At 42.2% G+C, this 18,102-nt stretch overlaps 1 long non-coding RNA gene across 1 annotated transcript; it reads left to right on the top strand.

Moving 5' to 3' along the window:
• Positions 1 to 404: 404 nt before the first annotated feature.
• Positions 405 to 15,769, top strand: LOC143517676 (uncharacterized). Its single transcript, XR_013132013.1, has 3 exons — positions 405 to 2,147; positions 14,983 to 15,095; positions 15,248 to 15,769. It is a non-coding gene; the product is annotated as an uncharacterized LOC143517676 (long non-coding RNA).
• Positions 15,770 to 18,102: the final 2,333 nt, after the last annotated feature.

The raw sequence follows: 18,102 nt of genomic DNA, 5'->3' as shown, positions 1-18,102 counted from the left end.
TTACGTTAACAAATACGAGCCTCTTGTAATCCCAGGATGAAACATGAGAGAACGTGAAGACGTTAAGATTGGGCGTTTTGAAAATAAACCACCATTAAATAATGTGATGAAAAAGCGAATTATTTCGAGTATATGTATAAATATTTAACTTTATTAAGTTTAAGGTGCTGGGAAATATTGAAACAGACCTTTAAAGTTACGTGCAAGTGATTTAATTCCACCTTGTAAAGGTGTATGAACCCTGCAAATATGACTTTGTTCATTGCGCTGAGGCGCGGCGCACGCAAACTTACAAAATTCGAGAGGTGCACGACCTCGCGAATCGACAGCGCGTGAGTCATTTTCGCCGCTGACTTTAGTTTAGCTTTTTTTTTGTTAAAAAATTTAAGTCTGATACACTTTCTGCCATTCTCACCGCTGTGCTGAGTAGCTGAACCGGAGCGGAGTTGCGCATGCGCGGGTCAGTTTCTCCGCTGGCTTGCTTTTTACCGGTAATAAGCAAACGCACACGGTATGATAACCGTGCATTTTAATACCGTGGTATACCGTGGAACCGGTTACCGCTGCAACCCTAGTCATAACGTAGTATGTATTGAAATTCTAACACAACAAACAGATAAAAATAACATTTGTTAAAGAGAATAAGCCCGTTTGAACAAATGAGTCTTAAGAACAGTTTTGAATTCTGAAATAAAAGTTCAGAATTGATGTGTGTGTTCAGTGTTCGTATGTGTGTGGGGAGTGTTGACGTTAAAGGACCAGTGTTTTGACTCAAGCCCATAGTGACAGACAGAGGCCAGTAGCCTACTTTTCAGGAAACTAGACCCTGGGGCAGCCGGGGTGCGGGCACTGGTAGCATTCAGAGATATAGTGGGGTACGCTCAACTCACACTTGGGGTCAAACATGCTGTTTCTTGAATTTTAAAGGACCAGAGAGAAAAAAATAGCACATTTATCCACACAGAGGTTTTGGAAATAATATCACTCCTGCCACATTATTCTGCCCAAGCAGCTGAGCTCACCATTCCTTACCAGCTCAAGGTCAAAGATAAAGCACCAACTAATCTCACAACTGCAATCATCAAATGTGCCGCACACACCAGAACAGGCAACACAGTAGCAAAAGGCAATGCCTTCACAGACTCAGCCCAACACACAGTTTTGCAGGCTCCAAACACACAAATGATGCTAATGGATCACAGTAACAGAGAAGACACACCCTTTACAACCAGAGCAATACCAACACAAGCCACAATGTAAGATAAACAGAGATGGGCAAAAGGGGGGGTGCAAAACAATGGGGGGAGTCTGGACACACACACGGAGACAGGTAAGCCGTGTGTCCCTTCAGCCTACATGAGAGGACTGATTGAAATTGCTCATGGTAGGAGTCACAATGAGCAAAGGGGGGATAGTGGCATACACTAGCATGCACTAAGAATAACCACACTCACCCAAAAATTTTTGTTCACATTGTCTGGTATCCCACCACAGGGGGATAACAGACCTAAACATGCACCCGCCGGACACCTGCCGCCGACCGAACCCTTTCAACACTGACAAATTGATCTTGTTGAACTAACACCTGCTGAAATACAGGCTTGTGTGTATGTATGTCTAGCAAATAAACGGAGGCCTTCCCCACCACAAAGCAGAATTCAGATATGGTGGCACAGATGCTACTAAGGGAAATAATCCCACGATGGGGGTTACCCAGGAGGGTGTCAAAGGGCACTCCCTTCGTACACGAAGGGCTAAAGGAGCTAAATTAACTAAATTTTAAAGGAAATTAACTCAGGAAACAGGATTGAAATATCTGCCTCTGGTTTTGTGGCAGAGCAGCACTCTGCCCCAAGCTCGCACAGGCTTATCAGCCTTTGAGATTGTGTTTGGAAGGGCTCCAAACATGGGAGTAGTGCCGCCGGAATGGGACACACACACACACACACACACACACTTGTTGAGTCATTAATATGTTATCCTGCACAAGTTTGTCTCTGTTTTGTCTGAGCAGGTCAAAGCTGTCAGAGGTGTCGGAGAATCCATTGCACGAGTTCCAGCCGGGAGACTGGGTGCTGATCAGAGATCCACGTGCTGCTAACAACCAACACAGCTGTAAACAGTGATGGCTAAGTTACCTTGAGAAAGTAATCCGATTACTGATTACTCCTTTTAAAAGTAACTTAGTTACGTTACATATTACTTGATTTTAAAAGTAACTACGTTAGATTACAAGTTACTTTAGTAGTTACATTCAGCAGCAAAATAAAATTTTCCAATACTCACTTTATTGGAAGTGCATTTTCAATGTATTGAAGCAGGTTCGGTAACCGAGGCAGAAACTGCTTAATCCAAAAATCCCCCCCCCCCCCCGTGTCACTTAAAGGGCAAGACTCTCCTGACATTACGTTTGTGTAGCTGCGCGGTATTATTTGTAAATTTATTTGTAAACGTAATACAAGCGAACTGTGGTGGGTTTCCCGAAACGTTTGTAGCGCCAAGTACTTCGTAACCTCGTATAACCTTCGGGAAACCCACCCCTGTTCAGTCAGACAGCTTGTGAAACGAAATACCATTACAATTTCAAGCATTTTAAAGTAGGCGACGTTAGTCAAAATTCCAGCACTTTTCAAACGTGGAACACAGTGCAACATTAAAATTCTTCAGGTAAATGTTCCTTCCCCTGTATTTGATGGGTGTTTCTTTATACTACCACATATCGTTACGGGAGGACACTGCAAAAAATGACTTGTAAAACGCGCTCACGCTCTCACAGGGTCGCACGCAGCGTGCGGAGTCGAGCGCTACGGTCAGACGCAAAAGTAGAACTGAGCCAAGAAGAAAGAAAAAATATATTTTACTAGGGAAAATATAAATAGTAACACACAGTTATTTGGATAAGTAACTTTAATCTGATTACTGGACTGGAAATAGCGCGTTATATTACTCGTTACCGAAAAAAGTGGTAAGATTAGAGTAACGCGTTACTAAGTAACGCGTTACTGACATCACTGATCATAGCCTATAAATATTAGGAGGAGATTCTACTGATATCAGAGCCTATAAATATTAGGAGGAGATTCTACTGACATCAGAGCCTATAAATATTAGGAGGAAATTCTACTGATATCATAGCCTATAAATATTAGGAGGAGATTCTACTGATATCAGAGCCTATAAATATTAGGAGGAGATTCTACTGATATCAGAGCCTATAAATATTAGGAGGAGATTCTACTGACATCAGAGCCTATAAATATTAGGAGGAGATTCTACTGATATCAGAGCCTCTAAATATTAGGAGGAGATTCTACTGACGAGATCCCATAAACAAGAGGAGACTCTACTGACATCAGTCTGCAATGATATAAATGGAATGTTTTTGTCTTGGTTTTCAAAGAAAAAATGATACCTGCAATCTAAAATTGTTTATTGAACTATATACATTACCAGTCAAAAGGTTTCACACACCTGCTGTTTATTTTTATTATTTTCGACATAACAGGAAGATGCCAAATAAAACACCAATAAAACATCAATATGTTATCATAACACCTATATTACCATATACCCATATTATGCTATTACCATATCACCTGTATTACCATATACCCTTATTATGTTATTTCCATATCACTTATATTACCATATACCCTTATTATGTTATTACCATATCACCTATATTACCATATATCATTATGTTATTACCATATGACCTATATTACCATGTTTCCTTATAATGTTATTACCATATCACCTATATTACTATATCGCATATATGACGATACGCCATTATTATGTTATTACCATAATACCTTGTCGTGGAAATTTTCTAATAAATGGATGAGGACTCAGACGTGGTTAAATGATTTTTATTAATAATTATTTATTTTTTATTATAAATTATTTAATAATTTATTACAAAAATATAAATATATATAAATAGGACAAAGACAGATACAAGACAGACACAGACATGAGAGTCTCATTCAAGCATGACAACTCTGAAGGCAGAGGGGGCAGTCCCCCTGCTTATATACAATCTTAAATCCAATTCAGCAGTTCTAACAAGCAGGTTATCTTTAGCACAGCATGTTCCAAAACATAAGCGTCCAGCAGGCTACTTTGTCTCACGTGTGTATCTCCTAATATGGACTTCCCTAGAGTTAGCGGAAGCAACTGATGTATCAGTTGAACACAGAGAAAGCCAAATGACCCAAGACTAGTAGCCTAGTGACTACTAGTTAACAGAGTGCTCTTACCCTCAGCACTCTCCCTGACCTGGGTCACAGTATAGTACACATGCATAATATGAACTAAACATGGTTACACTGAATCACACTACTTCATTATTGTAGTCCTTCTGCTTAATCAGAATGACATGTATTAAATCATAAAGTTCATAATGATCTCTTATAATAACTAAACATGATCTAATCAATGATGATTAGTCGATAATCAATAATTTCTCTCACACTTCCCCCCTTTGATTCTGTGTAATCATTAAAAAGGAGAGAATAAATCATTAAGTCTATCATAAATCGTCAACTTAAGTCAGGCTCTAGAGTCAGTTAAGCTGCTCAGGGCCATCGGGCACAATCCAGCCAGTCGCCAGGTCGTCCCAGATGTCTTCCTTAAACAGACGTCCCAAGGAGTCTGCTATCTCAGGCTCCTCTAAGTCATCGTGCGAGGCCATCTGAAAATGCTGACGCATAAGGCCAGTAAGCCACGACGAACAGCAAGACAAAATACAAGGCACTAAACACAACAACAACTAAATGATTATTACAATTGGTAAAATCATAGTCAGCATCCAATGTCCCCATGGGCCTAGCCATGAAGTGATCCACCCAAACCAGGTTCTTGAACCTCGGCCTGCATGTGATCAATTAAATCAGTAATATTATCATAGTAATCTGGAATGCTGAAACAACACGAAACATTGATTTTCTTACACACATCTCCTTCTTTTATGAGGAGGAGGTCTAAAGCTAGTCTATTCTGGACCTATACTTGTCTAATTTCTTTCACTTCTTTGTTTAATAGGTCCAGGGCAGTCTCAGTACGAGAAGCCAAAGTCAGAACTTGCCCTGCAAGTCCGTTGATCTTATCTATCGTAGGTGCAGTTCCTCCTCTGAGGAACACTGATGTATGATCTCTCAGGTAGAGCAGAGTAGGTTTTCTCTCTGCATGCCCACATCGTCGCCCCATCTGTTACTGGGTTCACGATGCCATGACAGGAGGTGAAACTCCATTTTGCAGAGGAGTTATTTAGTCTAATGGTGCATGTTGATTCGTCTCTGGCTGTTGCTACTAGATCAACCTGGCACTTGGTGTGCCCTATCCAAAGATGGCCTTTCAAGGCCCCCTCTGAGCATAGACACCACTCTCCCTCAACAGGGGTGGTGTCAAATGTCATGTTGCGAATGCCGGCTCGTGACACCTCGTCATTTGAGTCGCAGTCGTTTATTTCCTATGATCCATACTTGCAACATCATCACCTACCCAATCAGGAACCTTACCACTGTGAATGATAGTGTGAGACATGTTGTAGAATTGACCTATAATAATAATAATAATAATAGAATTTTATTTATAAGCGCCTTTCAAGACACACAAGGACACTTTACAAGGGAATAGGCAACAAGAGATTAAATAAACTAAGAAGGATTAGAATAAGTCACAACAATTTAAAATAAATCATTAAATAACTAAAAACATTAGAAAGAAGCAGCAGATGAGAAAAGGGACACACATATACATAAACACGGACACATGTGAACCTACATATTCAAGAAGGCAATACTAAAAAGGTAAGTTTTTAAGAGCTTCTTAAAAGTAGTTAGGGATGTACATGTGCGGAGATAGAGGGGGACAGAGTTCCATAACTTAGGACCAACAACACTAAATGCTCTTCCACCATACGTGTTGAGTTTAGGACCAACAACACTAAATGCTCTTCCACCATACGTGTTGAGTTTAGGACCAACAACACTAAATGCTCTTCTACCATACGTGTTGAGTTTAGGACCAACAACACTAAATGCTCTTCTACCATACGTGTTGAGTTTAGGACCAACAACACTAAATGCTCTTCTACCATACGTGTTGAGTTTAGGACCAACAACACTAAATGCTCTTCTACCATACGTGTTGAGTTTAGGACCAACAACACTAAATGCTCTTCTACCATACGTGTTGAGTTTAGGACCAACAACACTAAATGCTCTTCTACCATACGTGTTGAGTTTAGGACCAACAACACTAAATGCTCTTCTACCATACGTGTTGAGTTTAGGACCAACAACACTAAATGCTCTTCTACCATATGTGTTGAGTTTAGGACCAACAACACTAAATGCTCTTCTACCATACGTGTTGAGTTTAGGACCAACAACACTAAATGCTCTTCTACCATACGTGTTGAGTTTAGGACCAACAACACTAAATGCTCTTCTACCATACGTGTTGAGTTTAGGACCAACAACACTAAATGCTCTTCCACCATACGTGTTGAGTTTAGGACCAACAACACTAAATGCTCTTCTACCATACGTGTTGAGTTTAGGACCAACAACACTAAATGCTCTTCTACCATACGTGTTGAGTTTAGGACCAACAACACTAAATGCTCTTCTACCATACGTGTTGAGTTTAGGACCAACAACACTAAATGCTCTTCTACCATACGTGTTGAGTTTAGGACCAACAACACTAAATGCTCTTCTACCATACGTGTTGAGTTTAGGACCAACAACACTAAATGCTCTTCTACCATACGTGTTGAGTTTAGGACCAACAACACTAAATGCTCTTCTACCATACGTGTTGAGTTTAGGACCAACAACACTAAATGCTCTTCTACCATACGTGTTGAGTTTAGGACCAACAACACTAAATGCTCTTCTACCATACGTGTTGAGTTTAGGACCAACAACACTAAATGCTCTTCTACCATACGTGTTGAGTTTAGGACCAACAACACTAAATGCTCTTCTACCATACGTGTTGAGTTTAGGACCAACAACACTAAATGCTCTTCTACCATACGTGTTGAGTTTAGGACCAACAACACTAAATGCTCTTCTACCATACGTGTTGAGTTTAGGACCAACAACACTAAATGCTCTTCTACCATACGTGTTGAGTTTAGGACCAACAACACTAAATGCTCTTCTACCATACGTGTTGAGTTTAGGACCAACAACACTAAATGCTCTTCTACCATACGTGTTGAGTTTAGGACCAACAACACTAAATGCTCTTCTACCATACGTGTTGAGTTTAGGACCAACAACACTAAATGCTCTTCTACCATACGTGTTGAGTTTAGGACCAACAACACTAAATGCTCTTCTACCATACGTGTTGAGTTTAGGACCAACAACACTAAATGCTCTTCTACCATACGTGTTGAGTTTAGGACCAACAACACTAAATGCTCTTCTACCATACGTGTTGAGTTTAGGACCAACAACACTAAATGCTCTTCTACCATACGTGTTGAGTTTTGCAGTGCGTACAGATAGCAGGTGAGCATCTGCAGACCGAAGTGAGCGTGATGGAGTATATGTAGACAGTAAGCCAGAAAGGTAACAAGGAGCCAAACCATGCAGGGATTTAAAAACCAAAAGTAGTATTTTATACTGGATACGGTAATGAACCGGTAGCCAGTGCAGGTCTTTTAATATGGGGGTAATGTGTTCCCATGTCCAGGTGTGCGTGAGTAGTCTAGCTGCCGAATTCTGGACATACTGCAACTTCTTGAGGCTACTCATAGGGAGCCCAATTAAAACAGAGTTACAGTAGTCAAGTCTAGAAGTAATAAAAGCATGTATAAGTGTCTCCGCCACTGAGTCAGTAAGGGAGGGGCGCAGTCTGGCGATGTTTTTAAGATGGAAAAAGGCTATTTTGGTGACGTTCTTTATGTGTGCATCCAGAGAGAGTGTGGAGTCTAAAATAACACCCAAATTGCGAACCTGTGCCACCGAGGATGTGACGAAACCGGGAAGAGATATAGTTGGTTGGCCAATCTTCATGAGTGTGGAGGGTGATGCCACAAGAATGGCTTCAGATTTATTACTGTTCAGTTTCAGGAAGTTGTTATTCATCCATTTTTTAATGTCAGTTAAACAGCTAACCAATGCATCAGGAGGCAATGGGTCGGAAGGCTTTGTGCTGATGTATATTTGTGTGTCATCTGCATAGCAATGGAACTGAAGACCATGTTGTCGGATAATATTACCAAGTGGAAGCATGTAGATGATAAAAAGAAGGGGGCCTAGAACTGAACCCTGAGGGACACCGTAGGAGTGAGACAAAGTGTCTGATCTAAAACCATCCAGTGAAACGAACTGCTGCCTGTCCGTGAGGTATGACCGGAACCAGGCCATTGCCATGTCAGTGATCCCAGTCCAGGATTCCAGTCTGTGGAGCAATGTGTCATGACAGACAGTATCGAATGCTGCAGTAAGATCAAGGAGGACAAGGATGTTCACTAGTCCAGAATCAGCTGCCAGCAGTAGGTCATTCATGACTCTTACCAGGGCAGTTTCAGTGCTATGATTTGTTCTAAAACCAGATTGAAATTGTTCAAAGAGGTTGTTAGAGATGAGATGTTCTTTAAGTTGAACAGAAACTACACGCTCGAGCACCTTACTCAGGAAAGGCAGGTTAGATATGGGACGGTAGTTATTAAAATCATCAGGGGTAAGTCCTGGCTTCTTTAGTACAGGAGTAATAGCGGCCAGCTTTAAACTGAGAGGAACTGAACCGGTACTGAGAGAAGCATTAATGATCTTGGTGATCGGTGAACAGAGTGTTGTCAAACATGCTTTAACTAGATGAGTAGGCAGGGGGTCAAGGACACAAGTGGATGCTCTTGATCCCTTAATAAGCCTGGTAACAAAACTCTCTTCAACAGGGTGAAAAGCGGAAAGAGCATTATATAGTTTAGGTTGAGGTTTAGAGGAGTCCAAGTGGCAGGTTATATGTTGAAATTCTGAGTGAATATTCCTGACTTTCCTGGTAAAGAATGACAAAAATTCACTACAGAGAGATGATGAGGGGGTTAATGGAAACTTACTAGCGGGCTGCAGCAATTTATTTATTGTGGAGAACAGGGCTCGGGGATTTCCCTGGCAGTTAGCGATGTTGGAGGAATGAAAATCTGCCTTAGCCATTTTCAACGCAGTTTTATATTCAAGAATATGATCATTATAAGCAACTGCATGGACGGTCAATTTCGTTTTTTTGCTGAGACGCTCCAGTTGCCTGCCTCTAGCTTTCATTAACCTGAGCTCAGGAGTAAACCAAGGGGCAGAGTGACGGAAAGTCACAACCCGTGTCTGAAGAGGAACATGGAGATCAAGTGTGGCTGAGACCATGTTATTATAGTGATCGACCAGGACTTCAGGAGACGACAGGATCGGAGGAATTGTGAACTGGGCTAGCGTATTCATAAGAGCAAGAGGGCTGGCAGTTCTAAAATTCCTAAAAGTAATGCTGCGATGTGTATGCATTCTCTTGGAAGGGAGTGATAGCGGTAGATAAAATACAACAGCTCCATGATCAGAAACATTAAATTCTGTAACCTGCAAATTAGATGGAGAAATACAGGGGGTAGTACAGACAAGGTCCAGAATATGACCATGAGAGTGAGTGGCTGAGGCTACATGTTGAGTGAGATCAAAACAATGCAGTAGGTTAAGAAGATCAGCAGAGTGAGCACATTGACTGGAGTCCATATGAATGTTAAAATCACCCAATACTAACACAGAAGGAAACAGAGGAGAGTGCAAGGCTAGCAGTTCAGACAGCTCTGACAGAAAGAGCGGTACAGAATTGGATTTAGGTGGACGGTAAACCAACAAGATCAACAATGGCTTTGATCCAGCTATCTTCAGACCAAGACACTCAAATGTAGATGTCGGGGCAATAGACACTTTGTGGACCTTGTAGGTGGAACGATAAAGGACCGCCAGTCCACCTCCACGACCAGTTGTACGGGGGTTATCAATGTACTGAAAACCAGGGGGTGAAGTTTCATTCAGTGCCAGATAATCATCTGGTTGTTGCCATGTTTCAGTCAGGAATAAAAAGTCAATGTTATTGTCCGTAATAATATCAGATATAAAAGTCGCTTTGTTATTGAGAGACCGCACATTAAGCAAAGTAAACTTTGTATTCCTACATGAGGCAGGGTCATGTGTAGCTGACCAGTCAGAGGTTTTAGGGAGTTTCAACAGTACTGAAGGATCCACATAGCGCCGGGTTTTAGAGCAGCGGCGACTAGAACTCCAGATGCAGGGAATAGATCTAGGTTTAGCAGTGTGATAGCTCAGAGATGGAGTGGATCGAGTGCCACGATGCATATACCGGGGGCAACGAGCTATTCCCAGTTGGGAACAGTTGTAAAACACATCAGGGGAGAGTCTGTAACTCCTGTCCCTAATCTGCAGAAGTTCGCTGGCAGTGTACGAAATTGCCATAGAGAGATGCAGGGGAGTTCCGACGCCACAGATAATCCAGTGAGCTACTTTGATAAGAACCAGGACACCCAGGGTGACTACAGCTGCTAAACGCCGGCTAGCCAAACTCATCTTAGCACACAACCGAAAACACAGCCAGATAATACACCACGTTAGCCTACTAATCACATCCACTAATATACGCCATGACAGAGCAGTTATACTTACTCCTCAGGGCATAAAGAGGAACATAACACCACAACAAGCGAGAGAGTGGAAACTTACTCGAATGTAGCAGGTTAGTGTCGGCAGGGAGTGAAGAGGGAAAGCTCGTGTTAGGCCGGTATCAGCATACATGCATGAGTAGAAGCGCAGCATATAGCACACAACCAGGGTGGAAAAGTCACAGCAGCATAGCGAAACTGTCCAAGCAACCTGCAGTGGGGAGTCCAACTGTAGTAATTGAAGAAAGTTCCAGTGGAAGGAGTTTCAGCAGGAGAGGAAATCCAAGCACACTGTATCCAGGTACAGGCACAAACAGTGAGCTAATAAAAACAAACACGAGTAGCACGAGCAAACAGCGAGTAAAAGTCCTGGAAATGATAATAAAACAGGAGCCAAATTTAACTAATTAACTAACAACACAAAAAACCCTGGAGCAAAGCGGCAACCAAACGCGCACAGCGTACTTGCAACAGGAAACCGTAGTAGTAGACAGGTACAGCCAGGTACAGCCTGACAGTTCAAGCTGTACCTGTTAACCTATCAATCTCGCATATGGGCCTGTTAATTAACATTGTAGCCACATGGTGTTGGTGTTCACGGCATGTGGAAAGGATGGCAAACCAGACAGGGCTGGTTTGGTTTCACTGCAGTAGCAGTGACATTGGACATTACACATGCTGTGTTTCCCTCACACCTCTCCTCCGGTGTGGGGGAGATGACAGTTGCCCCTCCTGTTGAGAAAAGCATCATGTAAAAAACAACAGCATAACATTGATTCTGCTCTGGAGCTCTTTTGCAGTGGGTGTGGTGTGTCCACATGGCTCGGCCGCTGGTCTTTACAGCCAGTGATGTCTAATCTTACCACTTTTTTCGGTAACGAGTAATATAACGCGCTACTATTTCCAGTCCAGTAATCAGATTAAAGTTACTTATCCAAATAACTGTGTGTTACTATTTATATTTTCCCTAGTAAAATATATTTTTTCTTTCTTCTTGGCTCAGTTCTACTTTTGCCTCTGACCGTAGCGCTCGACTCTGTGAGAGCGCAAGCGCGTTTTACAAGTCATTTTTTGCAGTGTCCTCCCGTAATGATATGTGGTAGTATAAAGAAACACCCATCAAATACAGGGGAAGGAACATTTACCTGAAGAATTTTAATGTTGCACTGTGTTCCACGTTTGAAAAGTGCTGGAATTTTGACTAACGTCGCCTACTTTAAAATGCTTGAAATTGTAATGGTATTTCGTTTCACAAGCTGTCTGACTGAACAGGGGTGGGTTTCCCGAAACGTTCGTAGCGCTAAGTACTTCTTAACCTCGTACGTTTCATACGAGGTTACGAAGTACTTGGCACTACGAACGTTTCGGGAAACCCACCACAGTTCGCTTGTATTACGTTTACAAATAAATTTACAAATAATACCGCGCAGCTACACAAACGTAATGTCAGGAGAGTCTTGCCCTTTAAGTGACACTGGGGGGGGGGGGGGGGGATTTTTGGATTAAGCAGTTTCTGCCTCGGTTACCGAACCTGCTTCAATACCAAAGGGGAGGGGTCAGGGGCTGTAGCGTGACAGAAATGTTTTTGGGATCTAGGGGGTTTTAATTTTAATGAGATTTTAATTTAGCTTTGGCTTGTTTTGGGGTTATTTTCTAAACAGATCTGAAAACAGAAAAAGTCTAAAATAATTTATAGCCCTTTAATTTGTGCCCGACATGTGGCACCTGCTGAAATAAAACTGCAGCCTTGTCAACTGTCCTACACCCCATAACACATATTACATGTATCACATTGTAACGGTTCGCATGGGCAGGTGTGATGCAAGAGCAGTTTTTTAAGTACTTATTTTTAAAAATCAGACAAAACACGAGGCAGGGGAAAGGAATGAGACAAGGGAGAACACAGGCAACTGAAAAACCAATAAACCTAAACGAAACGGATAGGCATAAGACTAACAGTAACAGAAACACAAATGCGTTTCAAAGCATAACACACCTGTCTAATACTGACCCTGCAGTATCACACCTATCTACTACTGACCCTGCAGTATAACACCTGTCTACTACTGAACCTGCAGTATCACACTTGTCTACTACTGACCCTGCAGTATTATTATACCTGTTTACTACTGACCCTGCAATATCACACCTGTCTACTACTGACCCTGTAGTATCACACCTGTCTACTACTGACCCTGCAGTATTATCATACTTGTCTACTACTGACCCTGCAGTATCACACCTGTGTACTACTGAACCTGCAGTATCACACCTGTGTACTACTGACCCTGCAGTATCACACCTGTGTACTACTGACCCTGCAGTATCACACCTGTCTACTACTGAACCTGCAGTATCACACCTGTGTACTACTGAACCTGCAGTATCACACCTGTCTACTACTGAACCTGCAGTATCACACCTGTCTACTACTGAACCTGCAGTATCACACCTGTGTACTACTGAACCTGCAGTATCACACCTGTGTACTACTGAATCTGCAGTATCACACCTGTGTACTACTGAACCTGTAGTATCACACCTGACTACTACTGACCCTGCAGTATCACACCTGTCTACTACTGACCCTGCAGTATCACACCTGTCTACTACTGACCCTGCAGTAGTATAACTGTCAACAGAAGGTCTGGAAGGTCTGGAAGGTTTTCTATTGTAAGGTCTCACCCATTTGGACTGGCTGGTTTGGTGAGAATGTCTCACACTGTATCAGCACTGTGGGGTTTGTCTTTGCTCATTCTTTATATCTGTCCAGGTTTCTGGAAAACAGCTTCTGAAAAAAGAAAGATCACCTGTGAAAGTCACTGCCATTGTGATTAAAACAATGAAATGTTTTTAAAAGAAAGACTTAATGGTAATTTGGGCCAGTCATGGCCTGGTGGTAGGGAACTGGTCTTGTGACCGGAGGGTCGTGGGTTCGATTTCCAGACCTGATTTGTTCTTCAGTCTGTAGTAAATTATTTAATGGTTAGTAATTAAATAGTTCTGAGTCCAATATAGATATATTGTAGTGCTAATAAGTAACATGCTCAAAACGTGCATAAAAATAAAGTCAACTGACGCACAGGAGTCCAAAGTCCGGTCAGAATGAAGCTCAGGTGAATAGCACTGGACTTGTGGACCTGTGGGGCGTTTATAGAGGGAGGAAGAGAGCAGGTAATGTGCAGCAGGTGTGTGTGGGTGTGTCAGTAGGCAGGAGATTGTGAGCGAGGGAGGGGCTTGTCTGTGTGTGGGTGTGGCTAAAGTAAAAAGTAAAGTATTGGGTGTGTGTGCGTGTCTGCCTGCGTGTGGCCGTGGGCGACTCCCCTGAGTGCTGGAACTGGCCTACAGTGACAAATATACAGGTGCATCTCAATAAACTAGAATATCATCAAAAAGTTCATTTATTTCAGCAATTCAATACAAAAATTCAATATGACATGGCATGGAGGTGATCAGCCTGTGGCACTGCTGAGGTGTTATGGAAGCCCAGGTTGCTTTGATAGCAGCCTTCAGCTCATCTGCATTGTTGGTTCTGGTATATCTCATCTTCCTCTTGATAATAGCACACAGATTCTCTATGGGGTTTAGGTCAGATGAGTTTGCTGGCCAATCAAGTACAGTGACACTGTGGTTATTAAACCAGGTACTGATACTTTTGACAGTGTAGACAGGTGCCAAGTCCTGCTGGAAAATGAAATTTCCATCTCCAAAAAGCTTGTTAAGAGGGAAGCATGATGTGGATGGCTGCGCTGACTTTGGTCTTGATATAACACAGTGGACCTACACCAGCAGATGACATGGTTCCACAAACCATCACTGATTGTGGAAACGTCACACTAGACCTCAAGCAGCTTGGATTGTGTATCTCTCCACTCTTCATCCAGACTCTGGGACCTTGATTTCCAAAAACCCTAAACTCCAAATTTTTTGAATGACCTTTTCATTCAAAGTGCCGAGTGTTTAAAATGGAGTGGACAACAAAATGTTTTTTTTCACTGAGGTCCGATCAAAGGCTGTATGTCTGATATGCCAAGAAACGGTTGCAGTTTTCAAAGATACAATATCAGCTGTCAATTTGCTACGAAGCATGCAAACTACACTAGCAAGCAGTTAACAGAAGGACGAGAAGCTACTGCTCAGAGGCTGGCAGTTTCTCTACTGCAGGGGTGCTCATTACGTCGATCGCAATCGACCGGTCGATCGCGAAGGAATGTGCGTAGATCGCATCACATAAAAAGGTGTGTAATAAAATAAGTCATAATAACTAATGTTACTCCATTTTGTTTAAGCTGGAATCAAAAGACCTGTCACACAACATGACAAGGAATGGGCCCTGGCATCTTTGTCACAGCTTGGGCGTTTTACTGGAATGGGGTGGATTTTGAGTTCTGAACCGCCTCAGGTATGACTCTGTATTTTGTACTCTAATATGCCCTTCATGTTACCAGAAACTGCACAATTGCACTACATTGAGTATTTTGACTGGGATAAAGCGATTACATATTGTTGTCTAATGTCAAGATCATGGTTTGACACATGACTTACAATACACAGAAATGTGAAAACCGCGGGCAAAGCAGCAGTACACAGCGGACGCAGGTGTGGTGATCCAGGAGAGGGGATTGTTCCTGTCTGACAGTGGTCTACTTGGTGGATCTCCAGATGGGACAGTGTCTGATGACTGCATCATTGAGGTGAAGTGCCCATGGTCCGCCAGAACTAAGACTGTCCAGCAGGCAGCAGAGAGTAAGAGAGACTTTTTTCTAGAGCTGGATGAAGAGACAAGTTCCCTCAAACTAAAACAAACTCACCACTATTGGCATCAGATCCAAGGCAACCTACATCTGACCAAAGCTAACTGTTGTCATCTACTGTATGGACTCCTCTTGACCTGGTCATTCTCCCAGTGCTCAAAGACCTAACATGGGTGCTTAACATTGACATTCTCAAAAATTCTTATAAGGATATTTTCCTACCACACATTCTAAGTTAATTGTTCAATGCATTACAAGTGCAGATTGAGTTATAGTGAATTAGGTTGTAGCACATCACAACACTAACATGTTCCTGAATGTAAAAAAGACAAACATTTAAATCTGGTTTTACTTTTTTAATAAAGGTTTTCTGCAAAGTTGTGTAAATCATTCTTCAGTCACAATAATTGTAAACATGTTTTAATTTGCCACTGTCCTGCTAACTGATTTACATACATCAGATATTTCATTGAATTTCACGGAGAATTGGGGTTTGCAAATTGGTAAGACACACACATACTTTCAGTGTCTTGTTAATATTTTTCCTGTACTGGTAAGGGATGTGGTCCAAAATGCAAAACAGTTTCAGCCTCTGAATAGACCGCTCCACATGTATCCTTGCACTGGAGATAAGTCTGTTATTGTTCACTTCATCCTGTGTAAACTGTCCGTTGAGCAAGAAAGACGGGGTGTTAAGAAGAACTCCCTCTGGCAAAATGTCCCGAATTGAATTGAAGCCCTTGTCTGCAATAACCAGATCACCTGCTTGTAGATGTTGGAGAAGTTCACTGTCAGCTGTTATTGACTTGTCTGAGGCGCTCCCACCGTACAGGTTACTGGCAAAAGTAATCACACCATTGGGAGCCACACCCATTAGAGCCTTTAGCGTGGTCCGTCCTTTGTAGTGGCTGTACAAATGACACTGTGTGTCAAGCCTCTCTGTGTTGGAGACAGCAACCTCTGTGCAGTCAAGGACTATTCTACAGTTAGGAAAGGGTCGGAAGCAGTCTGGCAGCGAAGTCTGATTCTTGGCCGTGGAGGGGATGTTTTCAAGTAGACCGACAAACAAAATATCATACAGGGCACAGATGATGGTGGTAAAGATGTTAGTTACAGTTGCTGTGCTACAATTAAACCTTGTTGCAAGGTCTACATGGCCACAATTCAATTTAAGCTTCATTAAAGTAAGGAGTAACTGATCAATAAGGGGCATAATTTGGACAGTCCAATCAGAATGATACTGTAGCTCAAATCTAGAAAGAAGTGCTTCCAAAAAAAATACTGTGGCAGCATCAGGTAATCCAGTGTAGTATTAGACTTTGTCAGGATGGGAGGAAATCTGACTGAAAGAAAAGGTTTGCTTTTGTTTCTCCAACTGTTCTTTCAATTTTTTGTTCTTTTCTCTAAGCATGTCATTCTCAACCTCAAGCATGACAAGACTTGGTTGGGATGTAGTAGGGGTTTGTGGGGTTGCCATGTCAGCTGTGTGTCCTGTGTGTTGCATCATCACTGGAAGGGACAATCTGCTTCTTCTGCTTAGGGGGATTGCTGGGGTGGTCAGGAAAATGAAAAACCTTTCCCTGGTTCCAAGCGAATCGCGAAGGTCAGGCATGAAAATGGGTCAGGGGTTAAAAAGGTGAGAAGACCGGGGGGGGCGGGGCATGTGACGTCATGGGGATACGGCGACGGGGCGTTGACATGTGACGTCATGGGTATACTGCGACGGGGGGGGGGGGGGGGGGGGGGGTTGTGGGTGGCTGCTGGTGTACGGGGATACAGCGACAGGTGATGCCAAATATTACGGAGCTCGTAAGGCGACGTTAGTATCTCGTTCCCACGCGTTAATAAGTCGTGGCCACGCGTTATTTATTTATTTTTTACATGATGTCACCTTACGGGCTCCGTAAAATATAGTAAAATCCATAAAAAAAAATTTTTTTGACTGTCATGTCAATGGATTCAATGTAAACGCAATCCGTAAACGCAAGAAGCCGCTTTCGCCATTCCGGATGGCTCAGTCAAAACCATTACGCCTTAATGAACCAATACATACATCAGCGGCGAAAATTATTGTAAAAATACCAGGTTTAGCTACGTGTTTTTATTTTCTAACATGAGCTAAAACACAGGGTAGACTCAAACGACAAGAGTTTACAACTTCATCTTCAACCTTTTCAGCCCTGGTGCGAATGTGATCCTCACACGTCCCTGGATTCACCAGTTACAACTACAGACACACTAGAAAAAAATCTTGTTTCTTATTTTATGTCACCGTTAACTACACGGGGTTGACGCGAACTTAAATAGGTAGATAGATGGGCCTATTATCACAAGAGCTTGTGGTTAGATCTGACTGTTCAACGCTGTAGCGAACGGCAGTAACTTTGTTTTACCTCAAAATATGAAAATGATTGAAACCATTAATAACCCAAATAAATCCACCCAATTAAAAATGTACGATCTGGTAAATGTAGTGGTAAATGTACGATCTGGTAAATGTAGTGGTAAATGTACGATCTGGTAAATGTAGTGGTAAATGTACGTTCTTCTGACTTGTCCGCGGTGTAGCACTAGGTCCTGCTTCTCATCCCGCTTAGCAGTAAATGAATAACACGAATGAAGAACGTTGGTATGATTGAAACGCAATTTGGCCTC

The sequence above is a fragment of the Brachyhypopomus gauderio genome, chromosome 6 (assembly GCF_052324685.1).
Source record: "Brachyhypopomus gauderio isolate BG-103 chromosome 6, BGAUD_0.2, whole genome shotgun sequence".
NCBI classification, from domain to species: Eukaryota; Metazoa; Chordata; class Actinopteri; order Gymnotiformes; family Hypopomidae; genus Brachyhypopomus; species Brachyhypopomus gauderio.
Note: the sequence above shows the minus strand (reverse complement) of the source record. Positions and strands in the feature narration are given on the sequence as shown.